Source organism: Equus asinus, chromosome 5 (assembly GCF_041296235.1).
Source record: "Equus asinus isolate D_3611 breed Donkey chromosome 5, EquAss-T2T_v2, whole genome shotgun sequence".
Lineage (NCBI taxonomy): Eukaryota > Metazoa > Chordata > Mammalia > Perissodactyla > Equidae > Equus > Equus asinus.
This window is the reverse complement of record NC_091794.1, coordinates 99,683,949-99,698,161: the sequence shown is the minus strand read 5'-3', so window position 1 is coordinate 99,698,161 and position 14,213 is coordinate 99,683,949. Positions and strand designations below refer to the sequence as shown.

At 49.7% G+C, this 14,213-nt stretch overlaps 1 protein-coding gene across 4 annotated transcripts in view; it reads right to left on the bottom strand.

The window, feature by feature from the left end:
- Nucleotides 1-14,213, bottom strand: part of CAPZB (capping actin protein of muscle Z-line subunit beta) — a 133,589-nt gene that overhangs the window by 117,589 nt on the left and 1,787 nt on the right. The window lies entirely within an intron of this gene.

Genomic DNA, 14,213 nt, shown 5'->3' with positions numbered 1-14,213 from the left:
TTTCCATATTTTCCAACTTTTCTATAATGAACACATTACTCTTATAACAAGAGAAAAAACACTCTAACTTTTTTTTAATAACACTGTCATATTCCAAAGGGATCCCTTATGGTGGGGAACAGGCCAGGAAGCTTCCCACCTGCATTTGGTGTTCACGCTCAACTAGATGGCCATGTAGCTCCTCCACTAGGCTGTGAGCTCCTTGAGGCAGTGACCTCCTTTTATTCAGCTCAGTGTCCCAGGGCCTGGCACAGAGCATGGCAGAGGAGGTGCCCAGGAAACAGCAAACAATGATGGGGGGGAAGGCAGTTAACCTGCACTCAAGGGAAAAAAGCCAACTGCTAAAGTCACGAGGAAAGGCCGCTAAAGTCACAGGTCAGCTCAGGGTATGGAGAGGGGGCTGAAATGCACAAGGGTAAAATCGAAATCAGAGCTTCCTTCATGAAACAGGACTTCCTTCGCGAGGTGGCCCCTGCCTCCCCACCCAGCCGCATCAAGCTCTCCCACTCCTACCTTTTGGGTTCCAGCAAGTTTTAATTATTGTCAGTTCCCCTGAGCATGCCATATTCTGTTGGACCTCTGAGCTTTAGTACACACTGTTCTCTCTGTCCACCATGTCTGCACCCATCCCTTGTCCTCTTGGCAAATGAGTCCTCTCATCTCGGCTCCAACAGAACACCTCTCCCCTGGGGCCCCTGCCTTGACACCCCTCAGCCAGACACCATCTTCTTCAACGCACCTGCACACCCCCTCTTGCAGTGATTATCTTCCATCCTACAGGCGCTTTAGTCAGACTGTCCCCCACTCGAACAGTCCCCTTTTAGATAGGGAAAGTATCTTTTAAGGCGCACCCCCAAGCAGAACACATACCACTGCTACATGTTTGTTTATTTGGATGGACGGATGGATGGGTGGATGGGCAGACACATGTGGAGGGCTCGGGTAGTGAGAGAAGGCTCGGGGGCAGAGGAGAGGATACAGCTAGGCCCTGGAAGGTCAGTGGGATGGACACAGGCAGAAAGGAGGAAGGCAAGGAAGGTGATGCCGCAAGCTGAGGCCCAGATTCAGGAATAAGCCAGACACTGATGGTCACCAGACAATTTTACGTGGTCCACAGATGAATACCTTTTATATCAATAGTTACATATGTTTATTTCAAGGTGAACTTTCCATTTATGGCAATTGATATTGGTTTTCCATTTACGGTAATGACAAAGTTTCCCTCCTAAATAATTTAAGTTAAAAAATGAGGTAACGTAAAGAAACATGAATTAATGATTCTAATATGGAGATGAATGTGCCAAAAACCATGAACACTAACCCTAGAATAGGTCATTTTTGCAGAAAAGCAAGACGCTCTCTTGACTTGGCCAGAACAGGGAGCCAGACTGAGGAAAGGAAGCTTGCTAGGCAGGGAGGGTGAGGTCAAATCAGAGGGCCCTGGAGGAAAGCCAGCGAGGTGGAAGCTACTAAGACAGCAGTTGTTAGAGCAAAGTGACCGGGAATAAGTGGAGAGAAAAACGCTTCTCTTTAGCCCTACAATCTCACTCCTGAGGATTCACCTTAAGGAAGTGACTGAGGGGAGGGGGAAAATATATACATAAAGTATCTACATCCATCCATCCGTGTGTGTGTAGATAAACAGAGACACAGAGATCCACTGCTTCTGACAGAGAGAATACAGTCAAGGGCTTACGAACTGTTCATTGAGTTAATCCTCGCAACAGCGCCATGAGGTAGGTATTCTAACACTTTACAGAGCTCTGAGGACAGGACAGACTCGCTCAGCTTTTCGTTTTACTCGACACCATCACAAACCTTTTCCTCACTGCTACACAGTCTTCATATTTCCCATTTCAGCGGCTGCAGTACATGCCACTGTACTGATGCACCAACATTTTTCAACGTCCATTGTCGGACGTCCACTTTCTTCAGTGTTTTGTTACTGCAACTCATGTCTCCTGTGTAACTGCAACAAAACAGGAGCTATACATGGAAGGGGCCTGGGTTTGAATCTGACCTGTCCCTGGATTTCTTCTTGAACTCAAGATGCTGGCTTTCTGCGTTGGTCAACAACTGCCATGAAGCTCTCTCACAGTGTCATGCTGGCAAGTGTGGTCTTTCCACCCTCCCATGTTCAAAGACGAGTTTCAAATGGGCCTAAGTTTATGTGGCAGAAGAGACAGCAGCCTACTCCACAGAGTAGAGTCCAGGCTCAGTGTTAGATGCAGGACCCCAGTCCCAGGTGCCCAGTGATTTACTGTGGGGCCTGGACAAGGCACAAGCCCCACGTGGGCAGTAAAACCCCATGATCCAGCAGCGGTTAAGGGCAAAGGCTCTACAGTCAGAGCAGCTGGGTTCAAGTCCTGGCTCTGCCGCTTATTAGCAATTTACATAAAGTCTCGAAATTTACATAACATAATTTACATAAAGTCCTAAATTCACAGGATCCCATGCTTCGGAGAATTCTGGCAACTAGACAGGATAACGCATGTAAAGTATGTCACAATAGACGCTACTGCCTTCCTTCCCGTATTAACTCTGAGGGCCTGCTGAATGCTTGAGCAGATCTGGAATCTGCCTGTACTTGTTCCAGCACACAGCCCATCACCTGAGGCTTGGAAATCATTTTTTCCCTTTCCTTAGGGATTCTTGCATGTAACAAAATTCAACTCATAGAATTTCATCAGTCAATCGAAGGCTTCACAAGAATGCTGGAGTAGGATTCAAGCCTCAGGAAGCACTCTGAGCTCATCATAAGAAGGTCCACTGCTCTATTTGTGCGTCTGTGTTCTGCCAGTCAGTCACATGACGGGAGGGCCCTTCCTTGGGGGCATGGCAACCAGCTCTTGGCTGTTATTTCAAGAAATGCTTCCTCAACAATTGTTATGTACCAGACACGGTGGAACCAAAATAAAAGCAGGATCCTGGGGAAAATTCCCAGGATGCTTTTGTATGCTCTCCATCTGGAATTCAGCAGGCTCAGAAACCACATCACTATGTTGCACACTTGAAACTAATATAATGTTGTATGTCAATTATACCTCGATTAAAAAAAACGCTCAAACCCAAACATTCTTAAAAAAAAAAAAATGACCATAGTCCACCAACATGAGAACAAGGCTTATAAAGCCAGTTTTGTGATAGGCAAAGGACAAGGGAATTCTAGCTGGCCGTTAGATAAATGCTTCTGGAGGAAGTTACGGAAAGGAAGGAATGAAGAAATCAAGGTGGTTAAGGAAATGTGAAGACTGGACCCGTTTCCCAGGAACATCACTTCGTGCCCAATAAGATGGAAAGGCATAGAGGCTGGCATGAGCTGAGGACGCGGAGACCCTGCCCACCTTGCAGGCAGGGGCTGCCATCCACAGCCTAGTGCTCTAAGCACCCTGAGGTCAGGAACTTTTCAGTGCCTCTGTATGGCTTTACCTCTTGGGGTTGGACTAATCAGTTAACCACCATTTATCTAGGTAGGCAGCCAATATGGCCTCTCTGCTCATTTCTGGCCCCAGCTGCAGGGGTGACAAAGCCAGGCATGGAGTCAGCTGGTTCCGAGTTTGAATGCTAGCTTGGTCACTGACAGCTATTATCCCCATACTATGCTGCATTCTCTCAGAGCCCGCCTGGATGTGCACAGAGAAGAGGAGACGTCAGGGAGGAATAAAGACTGTACAGTACTCAGGGCCTCAAAAGTGATTCCAAACCCTGACTATGGGTTAGAAGTCACTACGTGGGAAACGAGGCTCCCTTTTAAATGAAGAACTGCACCTACTGCCAGCTCATTCCTCTCACTCTTAAGATGGGCTCCAAGTCAGTAAAGCAAAACTTGGGGTAGCCACCTAACACATAGTCTGCTTTGAGCTGCAAAAGGGTTAAAAAGTGCTAAAGAACGCCTGTTAGAACCATCAACAAAAAGCACCTTCCTCTCACATGAAAATGGCACCCCTGGACCAGCCTCCAGGGTGGACTGAGGGCTGGGTTTTGGAATCAGAAAGACCAGTTTAAAGGCCACCTCTTCTCCTTACTAGCTGTGTGACCTTGTACAAGATACCTTTTAACCTCTCAGGCCTCCATTTCCACATCTGCAGCATGTGGGCATGCACAGGGCTCCGGCAAAGATTACATGAGATGGTGCCTACAACGTTCAGCACACAGGGGCTGGCCCAGCACAGGTCCCCTTGCGTGATCAATCCTCTGAGCAAATGTGCAGAGGCCTGCTCGGCTTAAAGCAGCGACCCAAGAGCAAGCATCTGGGGCAGCCAGAAAGTCAGGGCCTCTCCTGAGTGTGGTCATTACATCTGCATCTTATTTTTTTTTTTTTTTAGATTTTATTTTTTTCCTTTTTCTCGCCAAAGCCCCCCGGTACACAGTTGTATATTTTTAGTTGTGGGTCCTTCTAGTTGTGGCATGTGGGACGCCACCTCAGCATGGCTTAATGAGCAGTGCCATGTCCACGCCCAGGATCTGAACCAGCGAAACCCTGGGCCACCGAAGCAGAGCGCGCGAACTTAACCACTCAGCCATGGGGCCGGCCCTACACTTGCATCTTAGATGGGCAGCATTCCTTAATACAGGGATTTTTAGATTCAATCCAATTTTCTTCCCTGTGGAACGGTGCTAATTTGCATAATGAATGATGAAATTCCCATAGATAATGAGTCTGTATTAAGCGTCCTCAAATGAGGCCTGAACTCCAGTACCTCATGGATATCATTCTGATGTAACTCTCTCAACTACCCTGTGAAGAGGCGGATATTATGTCCATTTTACTGATCAGGCAGTTGAGGCCCAGAGAGAGGAAGCAACTAGTTCAAGCTCACACAGCTCCTAAACAGCCCTGGTGGGACGCAGATCCAGGAGTCTCCTTCCACCATCCTATGCCAGGCTGCCTTCCAACAAGTGGCACTTTCTTCCCCTTTTTCCTTTATCTTGCCTCCTTCTTATACCCTTAAACCCCAACACTCCACATGCCTTAATATCAAACACATGTCCTTAAAATAAAATACTCCATCCCCGAGGCAGCGAGGTCTCACAGGTCTGTGGCAGTTCAGAAACGCAGCATTAGTTAGCGGAGGCTGAGAGCACCTATGAGAACCTGCCACCTCCAGAAAAGGAGAAAACGGATCATAAAGCAAGCAGAGGACGCATGTGTGTGGGGGGAGGGTGATGAGGATCATCAGTCAGTACCACGCCCTGCTCTCCTGAAAGGCCCTGGGGACCACATGGAACAGGCATTCCAGGGTTGGCCACTCATGCCAGGAGAAAGAAAAAATTAAACCATTTTCCAGAAGAGTGACTTTTATTATAACCTGGAACAAAAGCACCATTTCAAACGACTTGTTCATGGGGAGGCAGGTGCGTGCTCGGCAGGCCCGTGACTGACAGAGGTTTCCAGTGAGCTATGGGAGAAGCAAGGCCTCGGCGAGATCAAGCCTTGACACAGTCCAAACCCCTTCCAACACAAGGCAAAGGGAGTTTCCACATTCGAAGTCTCCTGGCTCTAACAGCAGGCTAAGAGTCCATGTCACTGCTAACAACATCGTGTTACTATTAACGTTAATAATAATGTTACCATGTATCTGGCTTTACACCTATTTATTCATTTAATCCTCCTAAAATCCACCAGAAATACATACTATCATTCTCATCATTTCATGGCGAGACAAGGAAACTGAGGCAGCTGCCCAAGTCTGCAGGCTCAGACCCGAAACCAGGCAGTCTGGTTCCAGAACCTGCCCTTCCCTGCCCCCGGACTCTGGAATCAAGGCTGCCTGGGATCCTTCAAAAGCTCCAAGGAGGGCCAGTCATGTGACTCTGGGCCAAGTGCTCAGCGCCCACCACGTACAGAGCCACCAGTGAACATCAGGGCAACTAGGATCACTGTCCCCACCAAGCCCTGATCCCGCCGCTGCCAGCAAGGCCGGACAGTCTTCAATGCCAGGAGTGGCCTGAACAGCTAAAGAGTGCTGATTCAATCTCGGAGGCAGATCCCGCTCAGCTCTTTCCGTTCGTGTCACTCCCACCTGAAGTGACACCAACTGTCCAGGAGCCCAACACCGACATTTCATGAGAAGCCAGGTTTGGCCGAGAGCTCAAGTAGAAAGGAAGATCTTGATATGGCTAGAAAGTCTCCCACTAGAATCGCCCTGCCCTAGTGTCTGGTCTGTATTAGACTGAACCACACGAAATGCTGATATTCCACTAGTTCTCACCCAAGAAAACAGCAATTTCAAGTGGTTCACCCTAACAGGAGGAGGGGCACTTATATTAAGAACCTCCTAGACATTCATTCATTCAACAAACACTATGGCACAACGGTCTGTGTGCCAGCGACAGTGTAACACTGCTATGGCTCTCACATCTCTGAGAGGGGGGACTTATTCATCGTCCCTCCTAAGGATTAGAAACAGAACTTTTCAGGCAGTGAAGGTAACCAACTCCACCTGCTCAAGGTCATGTAACTACTGAAATGGGCCAGTATGCTCTTCCCTCAGAAGCCCTGCAACCTGACCCTGGATGTGGTGCCCAGGGCTGGGACGGGGCTTCAGAGAAAAAAGCCAAGGGAACCCCACAAGGTTTCATCAACCAAGAGTCATCCACGAGAGGCAGTCACAACAACTAGGATGTGTGCAAGGAACAACCTGCCCAGAATGCTGAGATGCACTCGTAGTGAGGCCAGGCTGAGACGTACCCAACACCTGAAGGCTCGGCAGGTATCCTCCTCAAAACGGACTGCAGCTCAGAAAGTTCCACCTGCTTTCATTTCAACAACCTGAACCAAAAACACCTTCTCACTTCTAACCTAAATCCAGACTTCTCCAGCCACCGTGGCTGGACCTCCATTGAACCGCTCTACCCCCGTCTCCTCCTCTATAAATCAAGCAGCCGGTGGGTCTGTGCGTGAGAGGGAGGACAGCTGAGCGCAGTTCGCACGAGTGTTGAGTGGGATGGACCTGGGTCAGAACGCTGACTCTGCCACTAACTAGCTGGGGGCCCTTCAGCAAGTTGCTAAACCTTTCTGAGCGTTAGTTTCCTTATCTGCAAGATGAGGAAACGGGCCTCCTAGGGTGGTGGTTGAGAGAATGAGAGAGTGACTGTGGGCATCCAGCCGAGACACCAGCACAAGCAAGCTGCCACTGTTGTGACTAACAGAGGACCCAGGAGCGAATACTTAACAACCTATGGAATGAAGACTGCCACCTCAGAGTACCTCCAATGCCTGCCCCACAGGCCCTCAAGACCAAGTCAGAGGACTCAAAGCTCAGGACTACCAGGGGTCCGCACCCCACTGGCTGAAAGAGATTTCAAGACGGGAGCTGTCTGGAGGAGGATACACAAGGAAGCCAGGACAGCACACACCGGGCATTCGCAACAGAGCACAGCACCTTAAGCGGCCGAGCCCGGCCACTGCTACGTCAGGGTCTGTGTTCCTCAGTGACAGGTCCACGTCCAGCCCCAAGAAGCACACAGTGACCAGGAGGTCACAGGCAAGCTGTGCTCAGCAGAGAAGCAAAGGACAGATAAAAACAAAGCCACAGATGAGACAGAGAAATTCAAGAGCAGCTCCTTCAGTGGCCACACTGCCCTAAAATGAGACTTTTCACTAGGAGTGTGTGGTGGATAAAACTTCCCCTCGTCAGTTTCTGAGCATAAAACTGCATGCAGGAAGCTCGTGCACGTGAAACCAGAGAGAGCCCACCATGACCAAAGCCTCCTAATGGAGAAGCCTTGAGTAGCAACAGCAGATGGTGACCGGAACTCTCCATCTACCAATCACAGCTACGAGGGGAAGGGAAGAGGGCATTTGGTACCACCAGGAAATGCTCACTTCCAATGGGAGTCTGCTTGCTTGTCACTTAACCCAGCAGATGGAGTACATGCAAAACCATCTTTTCACAACCTTAACATTTTTAATTAAAGATATTTCACTTGGTAAATGCAATGAGTCCTCTGCCTGAATCTTCTTATAGAAACCTCTGAGACAGTAAGCCTGAACAACGCTACATAACATAATGGTTTAGGCGCAGATCCTAACTCAGAGGGGGCCTCTGAGCTCAGTGCGAGAACAGGAAGCTTCACAGGGCAGCTTAAGCAGTAGGTGGAGAAGTGCAGGGTCTGAGGCAGTGGTATCGACTGCTTGCAAACTGCAGCGTGGTAAGAACTTTGCAGCAAGAAAACACAGGGCTGTAAGCCCTTAAGACTGCCAGCAAGGGACTCTACCGCTGGGGGTCTCAGCAGAACAGGGAGCTACCACTTGCCTTCCAAGATAGCCAGGAGGTTAAATGAAACACTACCTGTCAACCATCCATAGTACTAAAATAATCAGATAACAGCCAACACCCTGGCTGCACTTACACAGTGCCAGGCACAGCCTACTTTCCACATAGAAACTCACTCAATCCCCCACGGGGCTGGTGGATGGTAACCACCAGGGTTGCTGCCTTGGAAGAAATAGGACTACTGGACAGGAAATTTATTACTAGAAAGTTGTAGATGAAGGTTCCTCTTCATAGGTTTCCAGAGATGTCAGCAATACCTGGGAGCGGACAGGAGGAAGCAGGGAGGAGGGAAGGCCAGCAGCCCCCAGGCCCACATGTTATGGACTTCTGCCAGGCGACTTCTGCACTTAGGCCTAACTCAGTCAGAATCTTAGCTTGACCTGTTTCCATCTGCCTCCTCATTTAACTTTAAGACTCATATTCTGGGGGGTCTATCTGACCTGCTCAGCGCGTCCACAGGATGAATGACCCCATGGAAAAAAGCCGTCGAGGCAGCGGCGCCTGGTGCCCACGTGATGAGGGTAACACGAGAACCTGCCTCACAGGGTGCTGAGGGTACTAACGAGCTCTGTCCGTAACACAGCCGCCATGCAGCACCCCCACCCGCAGCGCTCGGCCATCCCCTCCGCAGACAGAGGGTCTTGGGCTTTTCTGTGCCCAGAGCCTCCTGCTGTGCTCGGTGAGCAGAACCCACTGCCCGCAGCAGCCACAGGCCGGCTGGACGGCGGGATCACGGTGCTGACCAGACTCAAATCCCGTTCAGTTGTTAACAGGATATCAAAGCCTTGCAGGCATCGCTATCTAGGATTTAAAGTGACCAGAAATAGTTTTTGGGCCAGTGATAAGCCACCCTATCAGAATGCCTCAACAGGGGAGCTCTGGGGACAGAAGCATCCCTCTCGGCCCCAGAGGTGGTAAATCACATCTCACTCTGCCTGCCTATCTAACCCTGTCTCACCCACCCCTTCCGTTCCACACCCACAGCCGCACAGTGGCCAGGACCCTCATAACCCCACAGGCCAGTGCCCGTGAACGCCACCCTCCCATCTCTTTCACCTCCCAGGTCCTCCTGCACACCACCACCAGATGACTCTTCCTAAAATACCCCTACTCTGCCAGCCTACTCAAATTTCCACCTGCCCTGTCAAAAATGTAACTGGCTCCACACTGTCCCCGATCAAATGCAAACTCCTTAGCTTAGCAACTCAGGTGCCCACAACTCACTTCTGAGACCGAGGCAACCGCGCTCGCTCCGTCCCCGCTGTGGGTGGTCCCCAAAATCACAAGGCTGACCTTTCCTGGGCTTTGCTTTTGTTCCAGGCCCCTGCCTGGAGTGGTCACTCCTCAACTGCACCCCATCCTATCCTCTCTGCCCGGCAAGGGCTCCCGGGGCTTCACACCCAGCCCCCAAGCTGCCTGTGAGCTGGAGTGGTCTGCAGGGCTGTGCAGGTGGCAGAATGCAAGCCAAGCATGCAGGGATGGGCAGACTTACAGCCCTTGTTAAGCCTTTTCTATACTACTTCCTTCCTGCTATACTTAACCTTTGAGACGCATTCTGCCTCCCCTTCTAGATTAGAGGACAGGGACATGGCTTCTGTTTGTGTTCCTTACTCTGCAGTGTGCAGAATAAGACAAATAGTAATCAAAGCTACTACTTACTGTGTGCCAAGCCCTGGATTAAGGACATCACAAATTCCATTTCTTTCTCCTGGCATCCCCGTAAAACGTCATCCTTATGGTATAGGTCAAGACACTGGGGCCGAGGAAGATTAGATAGATGCTTACTTAAGGTCACATACTGAGTGGCAGAGACAGCACTCCAACCCAGACCTGCCCAACTCCCAGCTCCATGTTCTGTAGAGCAGGCAGCAAACAAAAGGTAGCCCCTCTCAGCTCTTACCACGCACTCACTCGGTGTTTACGAAGCGCCTACTAAGCGCCAGGCGGCCAGTGCAAGGTGTGGGGTGGTTAGTGGGAACCAGACAGACAAGGTCCCTGCTCTCACGGAGCTCACACTCTGGCCCCAGGCCTGCCCCTCTTCTTCCAAGCCTGGAAGAGGGCAAGGACTCTCAGTTCTTCAGGGGCTCCACCGAGCACAGACAAGGCATCCAGAGCTGAGATTACAGCCTCGGGCCATGCGGTGTGCCGAGCACACAGCACAGGGGGCCTTGTGTTTTGCGTGAAGTCCAGCCTCAAGCTCTATTAGGGAAGCTCTTCATTCAAGGCACAGCCCAAAGCCAAGCAGACTTCAAATAATCAGCAGGCAGTGAGGATGGAAACTGGCCTAGCTCTTGAGTCAGAAAACTCAGATCCTCCACTTAGCAGCTGGAGAGAGACTAACCACACACCCCTATGAACCTCATCTGTAAAATGGCGATAATAATAATAGCTAGTATTTATATAATTCTGTGCCAGATACTGTTTGAGGCACTTGACACGTATTATCTCATTTAATCTCCTAACAGCCTTATGAAGAGCTACTGTTATTATCCCAAGGCAGCCTGGTTCCTAAATCCTAACTTATACTATGCTGCCTCCCTCCTAAGGCTGAACTTCCCGGTCGGGCTGTTGTGAGGAGGATCCAGCGGGCTAAAGCCCCTGGCGGAGTGCATGGCACATGGGTGGTGCCATATAAACGTTCAGTCTCCACCTCTAACACTGAAACAAGTAAAAGCTTAGGTCTGGAAATGGCATTGCTCCAGCCGATCCTAACATGGGTGATTTTGCAATTGCATCCTCTGGGCTTCCACACCCCACTCTCACTGGTGGGATCTGCTGCAAGCAGGGATGAGAGCCTGTACTTACGGGCCCTACTGCTTACTGTCTCTGACAAACAGTTAAGCGTCCAGCACAGGAGTCAGGTGGACCCAAATTCGAATGCCAGGCCTGCCACGCACAGCAGTCACTCAACCTCTCCAGCTTCAGGTGCCTCGTAAGAAGAACGAGGGATGAGGTAGAATCTAAGCCAGGTGTCTGGATCCCAGTAGATCTTCAATCAATGGTAGCTACCCAGTAAAAAGGGCAGAACTTCCGTGGCACCACAAGCGGTGCTGCAAGGTTATATTCCTGGGTGTGAGAGCTGCTGGTGTGCAAAGGAACAGACTGTGCGTGCAGTGCGATTCAGTTCCACGGTGATGGCAGGGACAAGAGCAGGCACACTCCGAAAGGTGTGGGAGTGAAGCCTGGCACAAGCCCCAACTTTCTCTTAAATCTCCTGCCATATCGCATGCAAATGTGCTTGCAGTTATATTAAACAGAGCCCTTCCTCCTTAAACTTTAGTTAAAAGTGACATGCCCCCCACTCAACAATGTAAGCGGTGAGGGCAAGAACCCTTGTGTACCTTGCTCACCACTGCATCTCAGCACATAAAGCAGCACAGAGAAGGCACTAACAAATACACACTGAATTTATGTTACCCCGTAGCTCCAGGTACCCTCTAAGGCATCTCTGTATTTGGCTAATGGTAAGCATTTCCCAGCCTGGGAAGCAGGAGTCTCAGTGGTCAATGTACCTGCCCAGCCACCACGTCTCTCTGCCATCAGTCATCTGTCCTCTTCTCTCCCCCACAAAAGTATAGGACTTCCGAGTTATAAATAGGAATATCTGCTTTCAAACGTATGATTTATCCTCTACTTAATCACAAGCTATTGATCCTTGGCTACTTTTTTCAAGAATTCCACCAAAGAGAGGCCAGTGGGGTTTAAACGAACAGGGCTGTATATACATGTGGGTTCTGAGCTGAGCTATGTATCTCACCCACATCAGGAGACCAGCCAAAACACATTAGTGTCAACTACATTGTTTCACCTTGTAACTATTTGACAGGCTTCTCCCATCAGCTCCTGTCAGGCAAAACCATCTGTAAGCTGGACAGACAACTCATGAGGGCGCCTCACCTGTTCCTTCACAGCTACAGCCCCACCATCATCACCAGAATCCTAAGTCTAAGGCAGAAGAATAACTCCTAAGTTGGAAGCTACAGCAGTGTAAGGAGAAGTGCTTTGAAACTGTAAAGCACTTATAGACAGTGCTAAGATTATTATCTGCTAAGGGAAAGCAAATAAATTCTATTTGCCTATGCATTCTTAACTGATGCCAATAAAAATCATGGAATTTACTCCAAAGTCCAGGGCATTTTAGATTCTCAAGCCACTATTTCCCTCCATGGATAACTAAGATCTGTTTTCTCCACCATCAAACCTACCTAAAATAAAACACACAGTGGTCTTAATTCATTTTCTTGTGATGAAACCCCACGCCACCACTTCTGTCCTACCCCAACAGTCGACACTGGTCTCTCGGAGTACTCAAGTAGGGGATAAATTTGACAATAAGCAGTCAGAAATGACTTATAAGCCTAGGGGATACTAACAACAAGTTACTGAGAGAATGAGTATGAAATCCAAGTGGCTGAGTTCCAAAAGAACACCCCAAAAGAGAGCACTCTGAGCGACCTCCTTCAGTGCCGGGTGCTGTTCTAGGGCCCCAAGGACGCAGCCGTGGAAACACAAGACAAAAACCCCTGCCCTCGGAAGAGCGCACGTTCCGGCCCACGCTGAATATGTCTGCATCACCATACTCCATTTCACTATTAACGAGATTCCCTATGCAAAGGACTCAGCACACGATTGGTAGTCAATAAATGCTGCTCCTCCCTTGCCATCTCTGAGTACCTCATTACAGTCACACACCATATAACAACATCTGGGTCAACCAAGGACCACGCAGACGATGGCGGTCCCATAAGATTAGTACCATGTAGCCTAGGTGTGTAGTAGGCATATCATTCAGGTTTGTGTAAGGACACTCTATGACGTTCGCACAATGACAAAATCGCCTAACAACACATTTCTCAGACTACATCCCCATAGTTAAGTGACGCATGAGTGTATTAGGTTTTCTGAACAGTGTCCTTTATGTCTTCCAACATAGAAACAGCCTGGCACAACGTGAAGGACGAAGTTTAGAGCCTGCCAGATGTGCTTCCACTGACTAAGCAATACCTTAAGTTACTGCACCCCCAGAGCCTCAGCTTCCTCACCTGTAAAATGGGGACAGCAACCACCTCAAAGCACCGTGTGTGGATTAAATGAGCTCACACAGGGGAAGGGCACAGCACAGTGCCTGGCACCCAGTAGCCCCTCAAGAAATGTTAGCCCTTTTCCTCCACCCCTCCCACAGTCCTTTCAGATTACCCAAGTAAGACCCCAAAACAGGACTCTTGAGAAGCCTCATGTGTCATCGTTCTCCTCCTGGGTCACTGCCGGCATTTTCCCATCATATTTGGAGAATCAGGCAGGCAAGGCCAAGGCAAGACGTCCTCCTCGCCAGACCTCCTTGAGCAGCCCCACCTGGCCAACCCACGTCCTCCTCTGCTTTTGCCCTGAGAGCAAATTTACAAAATCTCACTCCACTTTTAAAGTCCTCACCCAAAACTGTCCTGGAGAAGTCTTTCCCCACCCAGGCCTGAGGCTGGGCTACCCCCTCCATGCAACCCGTTCTCAGCTGCCAGACTTCTCCAACAGCACTGACAACAGCACTAGCCGTGTTTTTAATCAAGATACAGGAAGGCATCAAGAAAAAAACATGGCCTGTCTGAATTAGTCACCCTAGGTCAGCAGCAACATCCCTTCTCTAAACAAGGAACTAAGATTCTCAAAATCCTTTGGGGCTCAAAGTCCACATGCAAACATCTGCCTGCACTGGGCGGAGGAGCAGGTGGAAGGCCTGAGCTGTGTCAGTCCACTCTCCAGAGGTTCCCTGGCTGTGTGAGGCAGAAGTCTTACGGTCATTCCAAAGTGGGTGCAGGCCTGCCCTGCAGAAGGTTCCAAGGTGGATAGGAGGGCAGGCTCACGTGTGGGGCCTACGGGAAACCTCAGGCCAGTCAGAACACCTGCCTTCATTACCAAAACAAACACCACCAGCGAAGCTAG